General features: G+C 43.0%; 1 protein-coding gene across 3 annotated transcripts in view; it reads right to left on the bottom strand.

Annotated features, from left to right (window-relative positions):
• Positions 1 to 19,454, bottom strand: part of SMPD3 (sphingomyelin phosphodiesterase 3) — a 175,464-nt gene extending 156,010 nt beyond the window's left edge. Inside the window, exon 1 of one of the 3 annotated variants that reach the window (XM_056526418.1) lies at positions 19,360 to 19,454. The gene's annotated coding sequence lies outside the window, so the exon portion shown is untranslated. The remainder of the gene's footprint in view (positions 1 to 19,359) is intronic. The other 2 variants (XM_056526419.1, XM_056526420.1) reach the window with 2 other exon arrangements.
• Positions 19,455 to 23,415: the final 3,961 nt, after the last annotated feature.

Genomic DNA, 23,415 nt, shown 5'->3' with positions numbered 1-23,415 from the left:
CACTCGCCCTGACACTCAGTAAGTAAGTCTGTAACAAGATGAAGTGTCTATCCAATAACATACTTACCCTAAGGCTATGTTTAAATGTAGCAGAAATTCTGCAGAGTTTTGCAAAGATTTGCAGCTGAAAAATGTGCAGCAGACTATAGTAGCAGGCAAGTGTTAAGATTTCAGCTAATTTTTACTGACCTGCAGCTACATGGTAATTTCTATCTGTTGAGGATTTTCTCTATTGAGGAAGGAGGAATAAGAAATCTGCAAACAAACCCTGGTGCTGCAGATTTTGCAATGTTATTTTGCAGTCAGATGTTACTTTAATCTATAGTACAATTGAAGATACAAGATGTTTTGGTTTGTGGCTTTTTTGTGCTATTTTTTGGGGTCAGTGGCAGGGACATATCGATTGGGCCTGCAGGGAAAGAAAGGCCCACCCTGGAATCCAATGCACATGCCACACTGCCCTGGGAATGGACCTGCAGGGGATGTCAAAGAGAGGTGAGGGGATTTATTTTCAAGGGGCCTACCAATGTAAGGATAAGAGGGGGTCTAACTACATGGGGGTACATAGTAGGGGCCTACCAATGTAAGGATAAGAGGGGGTCTAACTACATGGGGATACATAGTAGGGGCCTACCAATGTAAGGATAAGAGGGGGTCTAACTACATGGGGATACATAGTAGGGGCCTACCAATGTAAGGATAAGAGGGGGTCTAACTACATGGGGATACATAGTAGGGGCCTACCAATGTAAGGATAATAGGGGGTCTAACTACATGGGGGTTCATAGTAGGGGCCTACCAATGTAAGGATAAGAGGGGTTCTAACTACATGGGGGTACATAGTAGGGGCCTACCAATGTAAGGATAAGAGGGGGTCTAACTACATGGGGGTACATAGTAGGGGCCTACCAATGTAAGGATAAGAGGGGGTCTAACTACATAGGGGTACATAGTAGGGGCCTACCAATGTAAGGATAAGAAGGGGTCTAACTACATGGGGGTACATAGTAGGGGCCTACCAATGTAAGGAAAAGAGGGGGTCTAACTACATGGGGGTACATAGTAAGGGCTTACCAATGTAAGGATAAGAGGGGGTCTAACTACATGGGGGTACATAGTAGGGGCCTACCAATGTAAGGATAAGAGGGGGTCTAACTACATGGGGGTACATAGTAGGGGCTTACCAATGTAAGGATAAGAGGGGGTCTAACTACATGGGGGTACATAGTAGGGGCTTACCAATGTAAGGATAAGAGGGGGTCTAACTACATGGGGGTACATAATAGGGGCTTACCAATGTAAGGATAATAGGGGGTCTAACTACATGGGGGTACATAGTAGGGGCTTACCAATGTAAGGATAATAGGGGGTCTAACTACATGGGGGTACATAGGGGCTTACCAATGTAAGGATAATAGGGGGTCTAACTACATGGCGGTACATAGTAGGGGCTTACCAATGTAAGGATAATAGGGGGTCTAACTACATGGGGATACATAGTAGGGACTTACTAATGTAAGGATAAGAGGGGGTCTAACTACATGGGGGTACATAGTAGGGGCCTACCATGTGAAGGCACAAAGGGAGTCTATTAACTTTATGGGGGCCAAGAAGGGTTTTATCTTCTTTATGGAGACACAGAAGGGTTCTATATACTATATGGATGCGTAGACGGAGTCAAATTACCTTATGGAGCACAGTGTGGTTACTATCACATGGGAGCACTGAGGGGTTCTAAAAACTATATGGAGGCACAAAGGGGTTTTATCTACTATATAAGGGCATAAATAAAGTCTTACTACTGTATAGGCGACACTGTGGGTACAATCACATGAGAGCAGTGAGTGGTTCTAACTTCTATATGGGGGTACAGTGTGGGAGCCTACCATGATGGGGCACATGGTAGGGTCTATTTACTATATGGGACAGAGATGAATTACTAACTACTATGTGGGTGCATGGGGGGAGTTAAACATTAGCACTGGGGCCCACATGACTCTAGATATGTCATTAGCCTGTGGTGTTTTTTTTAAACAAAACAAGCTCTATGTATGGTGTTTTTTTTCCATTATCACATACATTATCACATACATTATCACATACATTATGACATTATTTAAGACACCAGAAAAGAAAAGAGTCCCCCTAAGAGCCCTAAAGCATATCTTATTAGAGCACTTCTGCTTCACACAAACACTGCTTATTAGGAAGCCACACCATTAGATAGTACCCTTCTGAATGGTCTCAACAGTGCCCAAAGGGTGTAAACAAGTGTTGATATAAAATCTATGTAAAGTTATTTCAGCCCCCAACGCACAGAGCTTTTTTTTTTTTTATCACCCTCTGTATCTCAGCTGAACTCAAATGAACCATCAGAGCATGAAAAACGCTCTAAGCGATTAATATGTGGCGTTTAATCATTAGTTGTTATAATACGACTGGAGCTCCTGAAAAATCACTACAGACAGAAGATTGTGAAGCGAGAGTCGTGGTCGCAGCAGCTGTTGTTGGTCTGTGCACTGCTGCATTTAGTTTCTTTAAGAAGTTCACTGGTCTGTGCATTGTGGCCCTCAAATTGTAGCAGACACGCTTAACAGTGTCCATCATTTACACATGGCCTGTGTACTATATAGCCAAAGTAGGAAGTGGATAAAAAAAATGTGGGAACGATGAAGAAATGGCTTGTTCCAATATATTTGTTTCCAAAAGTTTTAAAGGGTACCTCTCATCAAAAAAACTTTTGATATATTATAGATTAATGTATGCAGAATAACTTTACAATTGCATGTTAGTAAAAAATATGCTTCTTTTTATTTAATTTTCCACTTTGAAGAAATGACCACTAGGGGTCTCCCTACCAGTCCTGGCAGCAAGCATTTCAGACTCATGCTGGAGTCCTAAACACTACGAGCTGCCAGTCTGCTTTGTTCACAAAGGAGAACACTGAGAGCTGCCAGCCTGCTTTGTTCACAGCCTGTTTGGCTGTGAACAAAGCAGGCTGGCAGCTCTGAGTGTTTAGGACTCCAACATGAGTCAGAAATGCTTGCTGACAGGACTGATCGGGAAAAATACAATAGAAAGAAGCATATTTTTCATTAACATGCTATTGGAAAGTTATTCAACATTCATTAATCTAAAATATATCAAAAGTTTATTTGATGAGAGGTACCCTTTAAGACCTTTTTTTTTCACAAAGTTTGCTGCTTTACTGTTTTTAGATCTTTTAGTCAGATGTTTCTATGGTTACTAAATTACAATTATAAGCATTTTATAAGCATTTTAATACTTTTTTTGATGACTGCTTTAAGTTTATGCAAATACAGCATGATGGATATCATCTTCTGGGCCAAATCCTGACTGATGCCAACTCATTCTTGTCCAATCAGTGCTTAGAGTTTATCCCAAATTCTGCGTTTTTCTTTTTCCACCTTCTTTTTGAGGATTGACCACAGGTTCTCAATGGGATTGATATCTGGGGTAGGGCTTGGCGGTATGACCAAATGTGTGTATCACGGTATTTTTAAAACTTTTGGCGGTTCCACGGTATATAACGGTTTTTCCTAGCCCCCCCCATATGCGCTGCCCTCCTCGACCTGTTTGTTGCGGCCGCCGGCACCGATACTCTATATGCCCGGGCTGCAGAAGATAAACATAAAAAACTTTAACGCACCTACGTCGGCCTTACGCTGGGGACGGGAACGTCGGAGAGCTGTCAGCCTATCACTGGCCGCAGCGATATTCCGCCTCGGCTGGTGATAGGCTGAGCCCACTGTCATGTAAGAAGCCGGCTTCTTACATGACAGTGGGCTCAGCCTATCACCGGCCGATGCGGAATATCGCTGCGGCCGGTGATAGGCTGACGGCTGTCCCACGTTCCCGTCCACAGGAAACAAGTGAGGTCGGTACCGGACCAACGGGAGGGGAGTTAAAGTTTATTTTGTTTATTTTTTGCAGCCGGGCATAGGGATACCGCACAGTATAGAGCAGTGGTCTCCAACCTGTGGACCTCCAGATGTTGCAAAACTACAACTCCCAGCATGCCCGGACAGCCAACGGCTGTCCGGGCATGCTGGGAGTTGTAGTTTTGCAACATATGGAGGTCCGCAAGTTGGAGACCACTGGTATAGAGTGTCAGCGCCAGCGGCCGCTACAAACAGGATGAGGAGGGCAGCGCATGCGGATGACATGTGAGTAGTACCCTAATGGGGACAGCGCTGGGCTGATAATAAATTGGGGGGCAGAACAGCGCTCAGGGGTCACATAGGATTAGTTCCCCGATGTAGGGACAGCGCAGCGCTGGGCTGATAATTCATTCGTTCCCAAGGGGGAGGGGCCAAACCGGTATTGCGGTATGGGTTAAAATTCATATCGTGCAGCACAAAAATTTCGGTATTCGGTATGAACCGATTTACCGCCCAGCCCTAATCTGGGGAGTGTCCTGGACCCAAAATGTCATTGTTTTGTTCACTGAGCCACTTAGTTTGTTAAGCTGATAAAAAAACAAAAAGAAAAAAAAACAGATACAAAAAGAATTATGTAACACAAGGCGGTATAGCGGTCGGCATAGTCACTGTGCGTTACCGTACTCTATAGCACATGAGGAACGTTATGTCATGGACATCGGTGGGTATAATATACAATCCTGGAGATGCTCTATCCTTGTAGGTATAGCTTTAAACAAGATGCAAGCAAGAAGAATTCTGGAGGCACTCACCACAGATGTAGCGTAAAGGTCTCTCTTTATTTTACAAGGAGCTTAGCATCACAAAGTGTAGGTTAAAAAACTTGATAGCCAACAAAGGTAACAGCCGTTTCACGCCCCTTCTGGCGTTTCATCAGATGCTAAGTTCCTTGTGGAAAAAAGAGAGACTTTTACACCACATCTGTGGTGAGTGCCTCCAGATTTCTTCTTGCTTGCATCTTACAAAAACAATTATGCCCATTTTCCCTTTGCAATAAGCTGAAAATATTTTAAAGGACATCTATAGTGCAAAATAACTTATCCCCTATCCGAAGGATAGGGGATAAGTTATAGATCACGGGGGGTCCGAGCGCTGGGGCCCCCCACGATCTTCGGTACGGGGCCGCGGCAATATACAGGAAAGGGGGCTTTCCGTCCCCGCATGATGCGGCGGCCGACACGCCCCCTCCATGAATCCCATAAAGATACATGGAGGGGGAGTGTCTTCCGTGGCTTTCTGCTGGGGACGAAACTTCACTTCCAGCAGACTGCCGCGGCCCCGTCTAGGAGATCCCGGGGGGGCCCAGCGCTCGGACCCCCCGCGATCTATAACTTATCCTCTATCCTTTGGATAGGGGATAAGTTATTTTGCACTGGAGTACTCCTTTAATGAATAATCGCCATTCTGTGTACTGTGTGCGAACATATGTTCAGAGTGAATTCACATGCAGCAGAATGGTTGCAGACATTGTTCTTTTCATCGAAATAAGATTACATAAATCTGTGACCTTGTCACCAAAACAAACAACCCTTTTAGATGTATAGACCCAGGGTCCTTGCTAGCACTGAGCATTCAGGGTGCAAGCCCTGGATTTTTCCCCCGGTGTCCTGGATCTCCAGGTGACCGCCACTTTCAGTAGTATTAGTATCCTCCAGACACAGATGCAGCTGAATTGAATGGCGTCTGTCAGCTCCATGCTCCACCATTCAGAACAAGAGCCTTGCTGTGGATTTTGGAGGATATCATAGTAATTTTCCTCTGCACTGCTATTTTCTTTTCTTGATTTTAGTAAACTGTTTGTATGCAATTTTCTCCCCTGTTTTCAGTAAAAGAAAATTTTTAAAAATTGCACCTTCTGTTCATGACATAGGTCTGAAGGACAACTGGTGATTGAGATGTTCTCAGGGAAGGATCATTTCTTTCCTAGAAGGTTATCAAATACATAAGCTCAGGCAATATTCACACATAATTACAGGTGTCTTGAACAGCACTTATCAAGCAAACACTGCTCAGCTTGTGCATTATCACCTGATCAATACTAGTAAATACACATTGAAATGTAGTGATAATTTAGGCTATGTTCACATGTGGCATTTAATTATCTGATACTGTGTCGCACTATGGCTGCAATTTTACAGCTATTTTCTGATGAACCGAGTGTGGGGTATATGCAGAAATTGTCTATGTGTACTGTATATAGATATTGGGCTCCTTTCACACTATAGAAGTTCACCCGTTATATACACACGTTTTACTTGTAACGTTGACAGGCTTCTACAATGCAGTTGTACAGCATGGAGTTGGGGAGGTCCAGGCCTTGAAGACCATGCTGCTTGATTTGAACTGGAAAGCCATGTAGCAGAAAGTGTAGATGGGTGGACTGTGTTCTCATTACAACAGGGAGAAAGACTTGGGCTGATAAAACCTGCATGGTTGCTGTGCTCCAGAAATATAGCTGGGCCACAACAATGAAAGTGGTGCCATGAAACCCAGAGACAGAAGTAATTGAATGCCAAGATTTGCCCCTGTACAGATAGCAGTGGGACCTACTGAGGCAGCAAAAAAGGAAGGTTGAGAACCTTCTCAAGGAACTGTAAAGTATGTTACTGTGGCTTTTATTTACTTTTACCATCAGTTTTTCCTGTTTTTCATGTTTTATACATGCTGGGAAAGGTTAATAAATGAAATGCATTTCCCCATACTGTTTTCCACCAAAATTTACGCAGAACTCCAATAGTACATAAGAGCCTGTGTCTGAGATAAATTACCAGTTGCCTAAGACAGAGCCACACCCAAGAACCTGTTTAAACTTTCCAGAAAAATTGTTCCTCATGTAAAAATTGCCAAATTTGTGAACTTTGTGACTACTAAAACTGCCAGGATGGTTGCCACTGAGCGAGTAAAACTGATCTTAAGATGAGCGAATGTCTTTTTTTTTGTTGGATGGGTTGCTTCTAGATCCCCTTAACCTTGCCAATGGTTTACACCCTTCTCTCATTTTGTCAATTGGTTAACTCTGCTGCCTATACCTACAGGGGAGAGGAGGGGTTAACGCTGCTGTCTATACCTATAGGGAAGGGGGGTTAACTCTGCTGCCTATACCTACAGGGAAAGGGGAGTTAACTCTGTTGCCTGTACCTGCAGGGAAGGGGAGGGGGTTAACTCTGCTGCCTATACCTACGGGGAAGGGTGGGATACCTAACTTTATGCCTGGATATCTGACTACTTACCTACATGTGGTATCCCGGTACAGGACATGGTCCTGTACCATCCCTAAGTCCCCTCAGGAAGAGTCCCTGCAGTCCATAGGGATCTCCTGCAGGGCTCACCCCTTGCTCACCTTCTATAAATGCATTGCAAATGTATTACGCATATTGTTCATTGTATATAAAGTTGTACAAATATATAGGACCTTCCTGGATCATGTGATCTACTGTAATGTGATGTACCCAGAGTTCCCTGGGTACAGGACCTACAGGCTTTGCAACCAATGGGCTTTAGTCCAGCCCCCCTAGTATATAAGGGGCTGTAGTCTCTCAGTTAGCTCTATTTCCTCTTAGTTTCTGGCTACAAAGCAAGCACAATCTCTGCACCTACTAAATTCATCTCATCTAGGCCAAAGCCTAAAGAACCTGCAGCCACTTCAAAACGTGAGTTATAAAGCTCTATCTACAATTTCTAGTGACTACTACTCAACTCAAGAATACAATTAGTAGCACAGTGGCCTGAATAAATCATCTTAATACTACAAGTCCCAGCAAGCCTGTGAGGTATCCTGCATCCCGGTTGCCTATAGAGAAACTGCATAACTATAAAGACTGTTCCATAAGAAGTTTAAAGGGGTTGTGCACTGCCCTGCCTTTCGGAGCTCCACTCGCAGCGTCTGGAAGTTCATTACTCCAAACGCTGTGTGCGGGCTTCCGTGTTCGCGGCCGCCCCCTCGTGATGTCACGCCCGGCCCCTCAACCAAAGTCTATGGGAAGGGGGCGTGACTTTCGTTAAGGAGGGACAGTGAGGAACTGTCTGGAGCAGGAGTGGTTTGCTGTGTGGATTTGCTCCTACTCTGGACAGTTCCTGATGCCTTTCACCGTACGGGATAATTAACAATATATTTTGATAGTTCAGAATTTGACGCATGCGGCGATACCAAATATGTTTACAAATTTTTTTTACGTTTTTTTGGGGGTAAAATGGGAAAAACTGATGATTTACATTTTATTGGGTGAGAAGATTTTTCATATGTTTTTACTTTTTTTCAAATTATTTTTTAACCTTTTCTTAACCCCTTAAGGACTCAGGGTTTTTCCGTTTTTGCACTTTCGTTTTTTCCTCCTTACCTTTTAAAAATCATAACCCTTTCAATTTTCCACCTAAAAATCCATATTATGGCTAATTTTTTGCGTTGCCAATTCTACTTTGCAGTGACATTAGTCATTTTACCCAAAAATGCACGGCGAAACGGAAAAAAAAAATCGTGCGACAAAATCGAAAAAAAACGCCATTTTGTAACTTTTGGGGGCTTCCGTTTCTACGCAGTGCATATTTCGGTAAAAATTACACCTTATCATTATTCTGTAGGTCCATACGGTTAAAATGATACCCTACTTATATAGGTTTGATTTTGTTGCACTTCTGGAAAAAATCATAACTACATGCAGGAAAATTTATACGTTTAAAAATGTCATCTTCTGACCCCTATAACTTTTTTATTTTTCCACGTACAGGGCGGTATGAGGACTCATTTTTTGCGCCAAGATCTGAAGTTTTTATCGGTATGAGTTTTGTTTTGAACGGACTTTTTGATCACTTTTTATTCATTTTTTTAATGGTAGAAAAAGTGACCAAAATACGCTTTTTTGGACTTTTGAATTTTTTTGCGCGTACGCCATTGACCGTGCGGTTTAATTAATGATATATTTTTATAGTTCGGACATTTACGCATGCGGCGATACCACATATGTTTATTTTTTTTTTTTTTTACACTGTTTTATTTTTTTTATGGGAAAAGGGGGGTGATTCAAACTTTTATTAGGGAAGGGCTTAAATGACCTTTATTAACACTTTTTTTTGACATTTTTTTTGCAGTGTTATAGCTCCCATAGGGACCTATAACACTGCACACACTGATCTTCTATACTGATCACTGGCGTGTATTAACACGCCTGTGATCAGCATTATCGGCGCTTGACTGCTCCTGCCTGGATCTCAGGCACGGAGCAGTCATTCGTCGATCGGACACCGAGGAGGCAGGTAAGGGCCCTCCCGGTGTCCGATCAGCTGTTTGGGACGCCGCGATTCCACCGTATTCCACGCGCATACTTTCAGTTTCACTTTAGAAGCGGCGGTCAGCTTTGACCGCCGCTTCTAAAGGGTTAATACCGCACATCGCCGCGATCGGCGATGTGTGGTATTAGCCGCGGGTCCCGGCCGTTGATGAGCGCCGGGACCGACGCGATATGATGCAGGATCGCGGCGCGATCCCGCTTCATATCGCGGGAGCCGGCGCAGGACGTAAATATACGTTCTGCGTCGTTAAGGGGTTAAACACTTTAATAGTCCCCATAGGGGACTATATATAGCAATAATTTGCTAATACTGCTCAGTGCTATGCATAGGGCATAGCACTGATCAATGTTATCGTTGATCTTCTGCTCTGGTCTGCTCGATCTCAGACTAGAGCAGAAGACCCCAGGAGATGGCTTGAGGCAGGTGAGGGGACCTCAGGCTGGCATGCTGGATGATCGGATCCCCGCGGCAGCGCTGCGTGCGATCTGCTCATCCATTTAAAGTACCGCACTGCGGCAGATGCCGTGATCTGTATTGATCACGGCATCTGAAGGCTTAATGGCGGACATCTGTGCAATCGCGGATGTCCGCCATTACCGGAGGGTCCCCGGTGGGTCCCCCGCCCATGACACGAGCACCGCTCTGGTGCTAGTGGTCATGGCAGACTGTAAATGTATGTCATGGTGCGTTAAGTACCACACCGCACCATGACGTACATTTACGTCCATTGACGTTAAAGGGGTATTCCAGCAAAGAAACTTTTTTTTTTATCAACTGGCTCAAGACAGTTAAACATATTTGTAAATTACTTCTATTAAAAAATCTTAATCCTTCCAGTAGTTATCAGCTGCTGAAGTTGAGTTGTTCTTTTCTGTCTGACAACAGTGCTCTCTGCTGACACCTCTGCTTGTCTCAGGAACTGTCCAGAGTAGGAGCAAATCCCCATAGCAAACCTCTAAGGCTAGGTTCAGACTACGGAATTTCCGCCTGCAATTTCGCTTTGAAATTGCAGGCGGAAATTCCGCTTGCTAAAATGTGTAGTGAATGGTTGATTCAGTCAGCGCCGGCCGCACTCGGAATCTCCGGTCGGAAATTTTCTGCCTGGAGATTCCGTAGTCTGAACCTAGCCTAATGCTTCGGACAGTTCCTGAGACAAGCAGAGGTGTCAGCAGAGAACACTGTTGTCAGAAAGAAAAGGACAACTTAACTTCAGCAGCTGATAACTACTGGAAGGACTAATTTTTTTTTTTTTTACTAGAAGTAATTTACAAATCTGTTTAACTTTCTGGATCCAGTTGATATAATTATTTTTTTCCTGGAATAACCTTATAACACAGCACTGGCATGGGTGTGTGCAGACTAATCTGATCAGTGTCTATGAGGAGGTCAGTTCTAGATTGGACCAGGGCGAATCTGTATAATATTCATTCCCTTCTTTCACATATCTTCAGGACACGCAGGGAGGAGATTCTTTGGTTACATATTTATCTTCCTTATGAACAGAAGACAAATATAGATGGACACATGTTGGATCTAAGAGCCTCATTTATCAGAAATAACAGCGACCGCTGCAATCTGACTGCCACAAGGCTGTTGTGTTATATTTAGAGATGAGCGAACTTACAGTAAATTCGATTCGTCATGAACTTCTCGGCTCGGCAGTTGATGACTTTTCCTGCATAAATTAGTTCAGCTTTCCGGTGCTCCGGTGGGCTGGAAAAGGTGGATACAGTCCTAGGAGACTCTTTCCTAGGAATGTTTCCACCTTTTCCAGCCCACCGGAGCACCTGAAGGCTGAACTAATTTACGCAGGAAAAGTCATCAACTGCCGAGCCGAGAAGTTCGTAACGAATCGAATTTACTGTAAGTTCGCTCATCTCTAGTTATATTCTTTGGTTTGTATGAGACTACTGATTGTTTACATACATCAGTGTTCCTCAACCAGGGTGCCTCCAGCTGTTGCAAAACTACAACTCCCAGCATGCCCGGACAGCCTTCGGCTGTCCGGGCATGCTGGGAGTTGTAGTTTTGCAACAGCTGGAGGCACCCTGGTTGAGAAACACTGATGTATGTAAACAACCAGTAGTTCCTTACAAACCAAAGAATTGTATTTTAACTTACAATACTGCTATATGTACCATATGATTTAGGTGGCACAGATATAACATCAGAGAACCCCTTTACGTTTACACCTTTACTAACAATATCATAAGTATTGCTATTACTCATGTATTTTCGATATTGAATACATTTCGACTTATTAAATATAACATCAAAGAACCACTTTACGTTTACACCTTTACTTACGCAATCATAAGTATTGCTATTTCATGTGTATTTTAGCTATTGAATACATTTCGACATTTTTATACATAAGGTTTGACATCTGGACCGGAATATTTCTTTACACTATACACTTGTTCACCAGGTGGCGCTGTTTCTACATTTGACTTTGTAGAAAGTTTTCTTCCGTTTTTTCCCCTACTAAATACATTTGTCAGCTATTCACAGGACAGGGGATTAAAAGCCAGATTGCTAAGAGTCCTTTCCCTCAAACCCCAAGATCACGGGGGGTTCTAGGCCTCCTCTTCCTCCAGACCCATACGATACTTGGGATAAGGAGCGTAAAGGGGTACTCCGTTTGAAAGATCTTATCCCCTATCCAAAGGATAGGGGATAAGATGTTAGATCGAGGGGGTCCTGCTGGGGATCCCCGCCAATTTCCAGGCAGGCAGCGGGAAGCTTGCAGCTTCCGCATTTGGGACGTCCCGCCACGCCCCCTCCATTCATGTCTAGATGTAAATGGAGGGGGCGTGGAGGCCTGTATTGCCAGTCATCGGGCACAGAGCGGAGTTCGATCCGTGCACTGAATGACAGGGGGGCGCCGGAGATCGCGGGGGGTCTCAAGTGGCGGGCATGCCTTTGGATAAGATGTTTCCAGCGGAATACCCCTTTGAATAGAGTAGCACTGGAGAAGTCATGCAGGTAAGGCTAAATTCACATTGACGTTGTCTCCAGTCCCGTTCAGGGTCCATTTGGATCTTTTTTTTCCCCCTTGAGCAGAATGAACCCTGGAATGGGTCAGAACACAACGTACACTGCTGGGTCACTTGAATGGGGTCAGTCGGGGATCCGGTAGTTTAGCGGGTGCACTCTTTTTTTTCTCTGCTAAACTCTCATTGTTCAAAAGGAATTGAAAAGAGGTCAGAAAATATGGAGATGTGAAAGATAATATAGTGAGCATGGGATTGTGTGGACTTCCTGTGGTCACCCTCTACCTTACTATACAGTTCATTCAACTACAGTGGTCCCTCAACATACGATGGTAATCCGTTCCAAATGAACCATCGTTTGTTGAAACCATCGTATGTTGAGGGATCCGTGCAATGTAAAGTATAGGACAGTGGTTTACAACCTGCGGACCTCCAGGTGTTGCAAAACTACAACACCCAGCATGCCCGGACAGCCAACGGCTGAAGACCACTGGTATTGGAGGTTATACTCACCTGTCCCCGCCGCTCCGGACCGTCACCGCTGCCCTAGATGTCGCCCTCCATGGCTGTTGCCGCGTCCCCGGGGTGTCCCCAACGCTCCGGGAAGGTCTCTGCTGCCTGAGAACGTCGCTATCGGTCACCGCCATCACGTCACTATGCATGCTGCTCCTATTGGATGATGGGACGTGATGACGACGATGGAGAGCGCCGGCGATGGAGGGGATCCCGAGGAGTACGCTACGGAGCCCCGAGGACAGGTAAGTGATTGTCAGCGGACAACACGGGGCACCGTAAACGGCTATCCATTGTATGTTGAAATGATCGTATGTCGGGGCCATCGTAGGTCGGGGGGGGTCACTGTACACAGCTTTCTTGGAGGAAAGGAGACTTTAGTGTCTCTTTAATAGCAAATGGTGAAACAATTTTTAAAGACAAGGAGAACAAAGTGACATGGCCATCAATGATCAAGAAGGAAAAGGATTCAAGGCTTAGCAGGCAGCTGGATGTCCATGCCCTGGACACAAAAATGTCGAGCCTCACGTTGTAACGCCGAGCGCTCCGGGTCCCGCTGCTTCCCCGGGGCGCTCGCGGCGTTACTCTGCTTGCAGCGCTCCGGTCGGCGCTGCTGACCGAGAGCGCTGCTAGCCTGTCACCGGGGGGGATGCGATCTGCGGGACGTGCCCGCTCACGGATCGCATCCCATGTCTCTTCTCACCCGCTCCGTCCTTCCCCTGTCCCTGCCCGGCGTGCGCGGCCCGCTCTCTAGGGCGCGCGCGCGCCGGCTCTCTGAAATTTAAAGGGCCAGTGCACCACTAATTGGTGCCTGGCCCAATCTAGTCCAATCACTGTTCCCTATAAAACATCACTTCCCCTTCCTGTCCCTGCCGGATCTTGTTGCCTAGTGCCTAGTGAAAGCGTTCCAGTGTGTCCTTGCCTGTGTTTCCAGAATCTCTGCTGTTGCCCCTGACTACGAACCTTGCCACCTGCCCTGACCTTTCTGCTACGTCTGACCTTGCCTTGCCTTGTCCTTTTGTACTGCGCCATCTCAGCCGCCAGAGAGGTTGAGTCGCTACTGGGAGGAACGACCTGGGGGTTACCTGCCGCAGCAAGTCCATCCCGCTTTGCGGCAGGCTCTGGTGAATACCAGTAACCCCTTAGACTCCGTTCCCCTGGTACGGCCCACGCCATCACCTCTCTGGTACAGAGGAACCACTTCCAGTGTCCTCACCCTCCGCCAACCCGGATCCTGACACACGTATTATTGTGTGTTCCCTTTAAATTTTGGTTAAAAAAAGCATGTAGAAATGGATTTTATTCTATTTATTAACAGCGTGCTCCAACAGTTCTGCTATTTTTCGACCAATACGTCCCTTTTTTTGCTTATTTTCTAAAATGTGGGAGTGTTTTTTGCACAATGAATGAATGAAGAAATGTGGAAGCCCATTTATGTATATAATGGAAAAGTGAATAAAGATTCACTATAAAATGGAAATAGAAGAAGTATTATATTACATGAGGGCTTAGACATTGTGCCTTGGCATGCAACACACAGAACATGCACATTGATGTTTCAATGGCTGAAGACAGACTCTTTCCAGTAACTATGGTATATGACAGGAGGCATTGTAGGCTACCGTTGTATACACTGTATACCAAGTAGTTTACAGTCTAACACATGGACAAAAAAAAAATCTATGTTAGATTTTGCTTCAAATTGTCAGCAAATCTTTAGCAAAATCTGCAGCTATTACATTCCAGTTTTGGACTTTGTTGCGGATTTTATGTACTAATCACAGATGTCCCTGATGGATCCCAGGGTTTTGACACCAAATAACCAATCCCTTAGGGGGAAATACATGGCTGAATATTTTAACATTCCATGTTTGTCATTTGAGGAATTCCCTTTTTAAATGGCACTGTTAGATCTAAAAACCCATTAGTAGGGGGTCCCTATAGCTACTGAGACACTTAGCAGTCCTGCAGCAGCATCTGGCTTGTCCATGAGTCATGGACAAGAGATGACTCATGGACAAGGCTGCATGATCAGACACACCAATCACCTCTCACCACCACAAGGGAGGGACACGCCCCCTTCCCCTGAGAGGATTTCTAACACTGTGAGATACTGAAAAGAGGTATTTTTTATGATAAGTATAGGTGATGGAGGCATACAAAATAATATGTACATGGTCTGGATTAGGGTAAGCTTCACCCTCTGCATTGAAAATCCACAGCGTGGCCTGAAAGCCATGTAGCTTTACAGAGTGCATGGCAAAAGATTCTTTACCTTTTCTGCAGGCATCTCCATGTATAACCAAGTAAGGAAAATAAACACAAATTTAAAAGTACTCACTCTGGCCATCTGAATTTATGAAAAAATTAAGTTATTTTAGAACTTTTGTTCTCTGTGTCGCTGCTTTACAGGATACAATTCCATTCAGTAATATAACTGTTAGGGTCTTACTGACCAAAGAGGTTGTCTACTTTAGAAAACTTACTTTCATATACCCCATTTGTTAATAGCTATAGTCCTCTGTTAAGGAACTTTTTTTTTTTTTTTTTTTTGCCATCCATTATTTTCATTGAATCTTTGTCAAGTCTGGACTTTGTTGGCAGACAATTCTTCTTAGAACTGGTAGCCAATGGGCCACTACAGGAGTATGAACCCATTTGAGGCTGCAATCTAAGGCTATATCTACACTACCTTTGGGTAAATATGTTCAGCCAACATGCTATATGTAACATAAGCCCCATTCATCTGACAGAGGCAATAGAGCAACAGAGTGTCTTTCTGTACTTTTTGTAGTCTGGTGGAATGCATTTTCATACATTATTTTTATTGTATAGTAAAGTAAAAAGTACATGTTGTTTTTCCACTGTGGTCAAACGGTATGGCATGCCACTCTATGGCAATAGTATTGTGAAGTTTTACATCAAAAAATATGAAGCTTAAACACAGTGTGAACATCTTCTTAGTGACTTTATCAACAGCTCTGCCACTAGACATTATATGTCTTTGGGTAAAGAGTTTTGTCAAGTCCTTAAATGGAAAAGTCAGTCACCACCATGTTATGACTTGTCAATATGACATAGATCACATTGGGGAAGTCTATGATGTCAGACCACCAGCTCTAAAGACAGGTAAATCCCCCTTAGCACTGCTCTGAAACTCTTTAAGCTATGAACTTACACTATTTTCTTTTATTTCTCACATCCAGAACATCTGCTATGTCCTGCAATTTATACTTATTCAACATATTTCAAGGAGTAATCCAGTATAACACAACCTATCCCTATGCACGATCTCCCACTCCATGCCGCGGCTGTCTGCATGAATGCAGTTTGTCGTCCATGGCATAAAGCTGTAGCCAACATGCCCCCTCCATGTATCTCTTTGGGAAAGCTGGAGATACCCATAGAGCCGATGCTGTGGTCGACACGCCTCCATTCATGAGGAAAGCCGGGAGCAGTAAGTTTTGTTATACTGCATTACTACTTAAAGAAAAAACTCTTGTGACTCAAAAAAATCCCTAGGTCTCAACTCAGTAGGGACTCATTAGAGATATAGGTTGAAATTGATGGATTCTGGTCTTTTTTCAACCTTATGAACTATGTTACTATATTACTGCTAATCTACTTCACCCTAACCCTTAGTTCTCCAAACTTGCAAGGACACTGCTGTAAGACTTATGAACCTCTTTACAGTAGAGAATTACATTTCAAGCTTTTACATATTCCAATTCAGTCATAATGTCACCAATACAGGTCACATGTCAACCACAAATACCAATAAATTACCAAAAGTTTTTATACAGTATTTTTGGTGGTGTTTTTTTATTTAGTGAAACCTACAATATACATTTTCCTATCAAGAAATCAATGGAAAAATGATTTAAAATGGAGAATGGCTTATAAAAAAAGAAAAAAAAAAAAAAGAAAAAACATTGGCCCTTGAACACCACTATACTAAGTACTCCACATGTCGTGCATTTCATATTACACTGTTATTACTTGGCAGCAAAAAGTAAAATGACAACAAAAGCCCATATGTAAGCCACAAAAAGCCACATATAGTGGTGTTTTTCTGGAAAAAAAACGGATAAAAAAACAAAACAAAAACAAAGAATGGTCTCATGCAGCATTTTTTGAAAAAAATGTCACTGCAGTTTTTTGATCCAAAGCCAGAAGTGGATATGTCAGAAACAACAAGTCTTAGTTAAGGTTCACATTGCCGCATGGCTCCGCTATATGGAGCTCCGTCGGAGAAAAAATATTGCATGTTATATATTTTTTCTCTGGTAAACTACTGGATCGCTGACAGACGCCATTCACGTCAATGGGTTCTGTCAGGACCCGGTGGTGACCCGGTGCTGTCAGTTGTGCTCCAAATTATTTTGAGCCATTCGGCGCAAAAAAAGAGCCAAGTGGACCCAGAACAAAACAGAGCACAATGGCAATGTGGACCATTTGTACATTTTGAATTAAAAAGCTGCAGTGTTTTTCCTGTGTGTGAAGCCCCCTTAGGCTATGTTTACACAATATTTTGGTCAGTATACATCAGGAAGATTCCCCAAAGTATAAGTTAGTGTATCTTAACCAAGGTGCCTCAAGCTGTTGCAGAAGAGAGCTAAAGGCTGTTCGAGCATGTTGGGAGTTGTAGTTTTGAAACAGTACTAGGGCTCTATTTGCCCATTATAATGCTCGAGCATGGGTCCAACCGGAGGGAACCTGTTGGGTCAGTTGAGCCTGAACCTAATACTTCAGGGGAGTGAGGTTATTCCTTAGCACTCCTATAGGGATTATATTTACAGCATAACATTTAAACATACAATAGCTGATCCAACCATCCTGATGCACTATTAAAAAAAAAAAAAATCCTCTACAACAGTTTGTTGTCCCTCATGGGTCCACTGTTTACCGGAATGATGACTTCCACAGTTCCAATATCCACCTCACCCAGTGGAAGCCACTCACATCAAATCGCTATGTAAAGCCATCCTCCTTGCATCTTGCTGACAGGGACTGTGACAGGATTATTTCCAGGAGCACACGGTACAAGCATGGTTGACTTCATAATGAAAGAACATACGGTTATGAGCACACCTCTACAGAAGGCCAATGCCCTACCACCATGCCTCTTCTTATCTCAGATCAGGGTATACAGCAAACCATTCTGTCATACCTGCCTCACAATGACTTATACTTTAGATGTCATGAGAGACCGGGAGGAATACGATCAGTACACAATCTTAAGACACCAAAGACACAAGTTTGATCAGTCAGGAGCGAGAGAGTAGGTAGACATTTGACATCTCAACGTCTTATTCTTATGAATTCATTCAAAGGGATCATTACTTTGGGAAATCTGTTTATCAATCATATTTGATACATTCCAGAAACATAACTAATGTGATTCTCAGCAACATTTGACACTATTATTGCTCCCATAGCATTATTCTCAGTAGGACGTCACTGTTCGCACTTGAGGATCCAGCAGTGCTACATTGGACACCTGTTCTTCTCTGGAAATATGCCTAACTTTAGTCTTCTTCTGACTAACCCGATTCCTTTCTTTCACTTTGTCCTGTTTGTATTATATTTAACCATTTCAATGAATATCAGGCTACCGTGCCCTATGGTGTAAGCAGGTCCATTCACCTGGATAGATCTGTATTATTTCGAGATCAGCAGCCATCTGCATCAGACCTGAAGCATTTAAGAAAAGAGTCACTCAGCCACTCCCATCCTGCTTCTTGAAAGACCAAGAGCCTGGAAGACTGTCCTCAGATATCCCAGTTTCAGGAAGCATGAATGAAGGCAGAAATTGTCTTCTTAATACATATATATATATATATATATATATATATATATATATATATGCACACACTAATAGAGATACAATAACTATATGAAATGCATGAAACTGACATGATACATTGCTTGCAGAGGTTGTTATTAAACAATATTTAAATAATATATAATGATATAGAAGGAATAACACTATTACATAGGGGCCACAATGTAACTAGAGTGCAAGCAGTTGGAGCAATTATTGAGGACTGTTTCATTGACTTGCATTGTTATCTCTGGATGATAAACCATTCAATACGCTGAAGCCATGAAGATAATAACACTACAATGCTTTCTCATACAATGAATGTTTATGGCCTCTGGGGTATTTTCATTCCTAGATTCATGTTCCTAGGCAGATCCTGTGCCCACCATCTGTCTCTCCTCCAAATCACATCTCTGGGTAGATCAAAGCATTGAATCTCCAAACACAAGAAGCAGAACCAGTCTTGGTGCATGGGATTGCATGACCATGTTATTATATTCGGTATCTTAGAATCATTTCCAGAAGGCGATCCAGGAGGCTTTGCTGCTTAAACCAGCTTCTAATCTTATGGGTGACATAACTCAGGCAGTGGGAGGAGGTATCCTTAAAGAAAGGGTCTCTGCTAAATCAGGCATCTGCCATACATAAGAAGCATGGGTTAGAAAAGAAAAGGGGATGGGGGGTGAGTAACCAGAGTTGTAGCAAACCCTGCACAGCACTACCTGATGCTGCAGAACCAGAACAGTCCAGACCAATGATGCATATGACCAGAAGGTCTTACCTGTATAATGTCCACTATAATAGGGCAGACAGGTCTTTGTGGTCCCCTCCTTTGCTGCTTCCCCTCTGTCTCTCTCCTTTCCCCCTGTTTCTCTCCTGTGTGTCTCTTTACTGTCACTCTCTCCCTCCCTCCTCCTCTTTACTCCCTCCCTTCTCCTCCAGTCTCTCCCTCCCTTCCTCCCTTCCTCCCTCCCTTCCTCTCTCTTTCTCTCCTCTCAGCACCTGCTGCTGAGAACAGCTCCTCTTGTAACAAGCAGAGCGCGTCCACAAAGATTGACGGGATTAAAACCAAATACTGTGGAGCTGTATAGAAAATATCAACAATTTCAATGAAATAATGAGATGGGCACATGGGTGGGGGTGAGTAGGAGTTTGCCACAATTTTATTAACGTACAGGAACCCTGTCTAAATTAGCTTAATCTATTTGCAGAATTAGCAGTTCACCTAGAAAGCAGTGCCACCGGAACTGTGCTGGGCAGGGCTTGGTAGCAGGGGCAGAACTAAAATACATTGGGCCCCAAAACAAAATGTGAAGGCCCCCCAACACATAAGGACAGGAAACTACAGCAGCAGCGTGAGTGGTGATAATTAATTAAATGGATAATGGAGCCATTTATTAGAGAACTAATATAATAGTGCTCCAACTTGTTATACTTTTCAAAAAAAGAGTGTAATGTTAAGTGGGCCCGCTCAACCACTGGGCCCCATAGAAGCTATGTGACTATACATTATATATGCTAGACATGTGCAGAACCCAAAATTTCCTTTCTTTTCATTTTCCTAATTTTCGTTTTCAAAAATTTGCGGTTCTGTGAATATTCGGAATGCTGTTAATTCGTTATATTCGGTTTTCGGATGCATAGGCTAAAAAAATTTTCGTTTTCGGATGCATTCGTCAATAAGATCGAATGCATTCGTTAACTCGGATCTTTCGTTATATCTGTAAAATTCGTTAAATTTAGCATTCGTTACTAAACGACATTCACATTAGTTTCACTTGCTGATCCTCCTTTGTAATAAATAGCAGGTGTTACCTTAGGATTCTTGTTGTTTTCACCTTTTTTTTGCAGTTTTCTCTGTGTAGGAAGGCAAGTTTTCCTCAGGTAAACCCAATGAAAAAAATCTAATTAATTCCTTACATTCGGTTTACTGATAACGAATGCATTCGTTATTCGTTAACATGCATTATTCCTTTACGTTATTTAACAACGTTATGCATTCGTTATTCGTTAACATGCATTATTCCTATACGTTATTTAACAAATGCATTTGTTAACTGTATATTCGTATTCTTTTTCGGAAATATTAGATTTTTTTTTCGTGCATTCGGATTGTAACGAACACCCGAAAACGGGAAAATTCGTTAAGTTTAGTATTCGTTCCGAAACGAATTGCACATGTCTAATATATGCTACAGCTATAGTTACTCCTGTGCTTTTTAGGTGTAACTCTTTTGCCTGCTGACATAATGTCTGCCCTGGCACTAACCCCTGTTGAGTCTCTGCTGCTGTTCCATCTGATCCCCAAACTTAGACCCAGACTCCCATCCTCTTCCTGTGGCTGTGGTACCTGATCTTGCCCTAAAGGGTTGTGCACAATCTCTTGCTGCAATTCAATGGTCTAGCAGACAGTCCTTTTTAGGCTGCTGTCATCCTGTGCCTGATCTTTGCATGTTCTTCTGACATTGCCTCTGACTGACCTTTGTATACTATGCTGATCCTCTGATGCTTGAGCTGGACCACTGATCCAGAACCTGTACCACCTGTCACAATTTTTCTGCCTTGACTTGAATCCACTACCTTGATGCCAGCCTACTTCCCACACCTAAAACAGTCACACCTCTGCCTGTTTCCTGGTGCCGGCTCCAAGGCTATACAGTCATGGCCGTAAATGTTGGCACCCCTGAAATTTTTCAAGAAAATGAAGTATTTTTCACAGAAAATGATTACTGCACACATGTTTTGCTATACACATGTTTATTCCCTTGTTGTGTATTTAAACTAAACCAAAAAAAGGAGGAAAAAAAACAAATTGGACATAATGTCACAGAAAACTCCAAAAATGGTCTGAACAAAATTATTGGCACCCTTAACTTAATATTTCATTTGGAAAAAATAACTGACATCAGTCGCTTCCTATAACCATCAATAAGCTTCTTACACCTCTCATCCGGAATGTTGGACCACTCTTCCTTTACAAACTGCTCCAGGTCTCTCTTATTGGAAGGGCACCTTTTCCCAACAGCAATTTTAAGATCTCTCCACAGGTGTTCAATGGGATTTAGATCTTCAGAACTCTCCAGCGCTTTGTTGCCACCTATTTTTGGGTGCTTTTTGTTGTATGTTTGGGGTCATTATTCTGCTGGAAGACCCAAGATCTCAGATGCAAACCCAGCTTTCTGACAGTGGGCTGTACAGTGTGACCTAAAATCTGTTGGTAATACTCAAATTTCATGATGCCTTGCACACATTCAAGGCACCCAGTGCCGAAGGCAGCAAAACAACCCCTAAAATATCATTGAATTTCCACCATATTTCACTGTAGGTACTGTGTTCTTTTCTTTGTATGCCTCATTCCGTTTTCGTTAAACAGTAGAATGATGTGCTTTACCAAAAAGCTCTATATTGGTCTAATCTGTCCACAAGACTTTTTCCCAGAAGGAATTTGGCTTACTCAAGTTCATTTTTGGCAAAATGTAGTCTTGCTTTTTTATTTCTCAGTGTCACCAGTGGCGTCCTCCTGGGTCTCCTGCCATAGCGTTCCATTTCATTTAAAGGGGTATTCCAGGCAAAAACTTTTTTTATATATCAACTGGCTCCGGAAAGTTAAACAGATTTGTAAATTACTTCTATTAAAAAATCTTAATCCTTCCAATAGTTATTAGCTTCTGAAGTTTTCTGTCTAACTGTTCAATGATGATGTCTCGTCCCGGGAGCTGTGCATGATGGGAGAATATCCCTTGCATGATGGGAAAATATCCCCATAGGAGCTGGACAGCTCCTGGGACGTGAGTCATCAGAGAGCAGTTAGACAGAAAACAGCAACTCAACTTCAGAAGCTAATAACTATTGGAAGGATTAAGATTTTTTAATAGAAGTAATTTATAAATCTGTTTAACTTTCCGGAGCCAGTTGATATATAAAAAAAAGTTTTTGCCTGGAATACCCCTTTAAATGTCAAAGGATAGTTCGTGCTGACACTGATGCTCCCTGAGCCTGCAGGACAGCTTGAATATCTTTGGAACTTGTTTGGGGCTGCTTATCCACCATCCGGACTATCCTGCATTGACACTTTTCATCAATTTTTCTCTTCCGTCCACGCACAGGGAGATTAGCTACAGTGACATGGGTTACAAACTTCTTGATAAAGTTGCGCACTGTGGACAAAGGCAAATCTAGATCTCTGGAGAAGGACTTGTAACCTTGAGATTGTTAATATTTTTCCACAATTTTGGTTCTCAAGTCCTCAGACAGTTCTCTTCTTCTCTTTCTGTTGTCCATGCTTAGTTTCACACACAGACATACAATGCAAAGACTAAGTGAACTTCTCTCCTTTTTATCTGCTTTCAGGTGTGGTTTTTATATTGCCCACACCTGTTACTTGGCCCAGGTGAGTTTAAAGGAGCATCACATGCTTGAAACAATCTTATTTATCCCCAATTTTGAAAAGGTGCCAATAATTTTGTCCAGACCATTTTTGGAGTTTGGTGTGACATCATGTCCAATTTGCTTTTTTCCTCTTCCTTTTTTGGTTTATTTCCAATACACACAAAGGGAATAAACATGTGTATAGCAAAACGTGTGTTACTGCAATCCTTTTCTGTGAGAAATACTTCATTTTCTTGAAAAATTTCAGGGGTGCCAACATTTACGGCCATGACTGTAAATGATTACAGTTTCATCTCGTGACTTACAGGGGACATCTTCTCTGATTGGAGATGTTCCTTTTCCATGTTTTCCCATGTCCTCATGACAACTTTTCCCAGCCATGTCTCATCTCCGCAGAATCTGACGGACAAACATCTTAGGCTCATGACACTTCCAGAATCCTCTCTAT

This window comes from Hyla sarda, chromosome 6, assembly GCF_029499605.1.
Source record: "Hyla sarda isolate aHylSar1 chromosome 6, aHylSar1.hap1, whole genome shotgun sequence".
NCBI classification, from domain to species: Eukaryota; Metazoa; Chordata; class Amphibia; order Anura; family Hylidae; genus Hyla; species Hyla sarda.
Note: the sequence above shows the minus strand (reverse complement) of the source record. Positions and strands in the feature narration are given on the sequence as shown.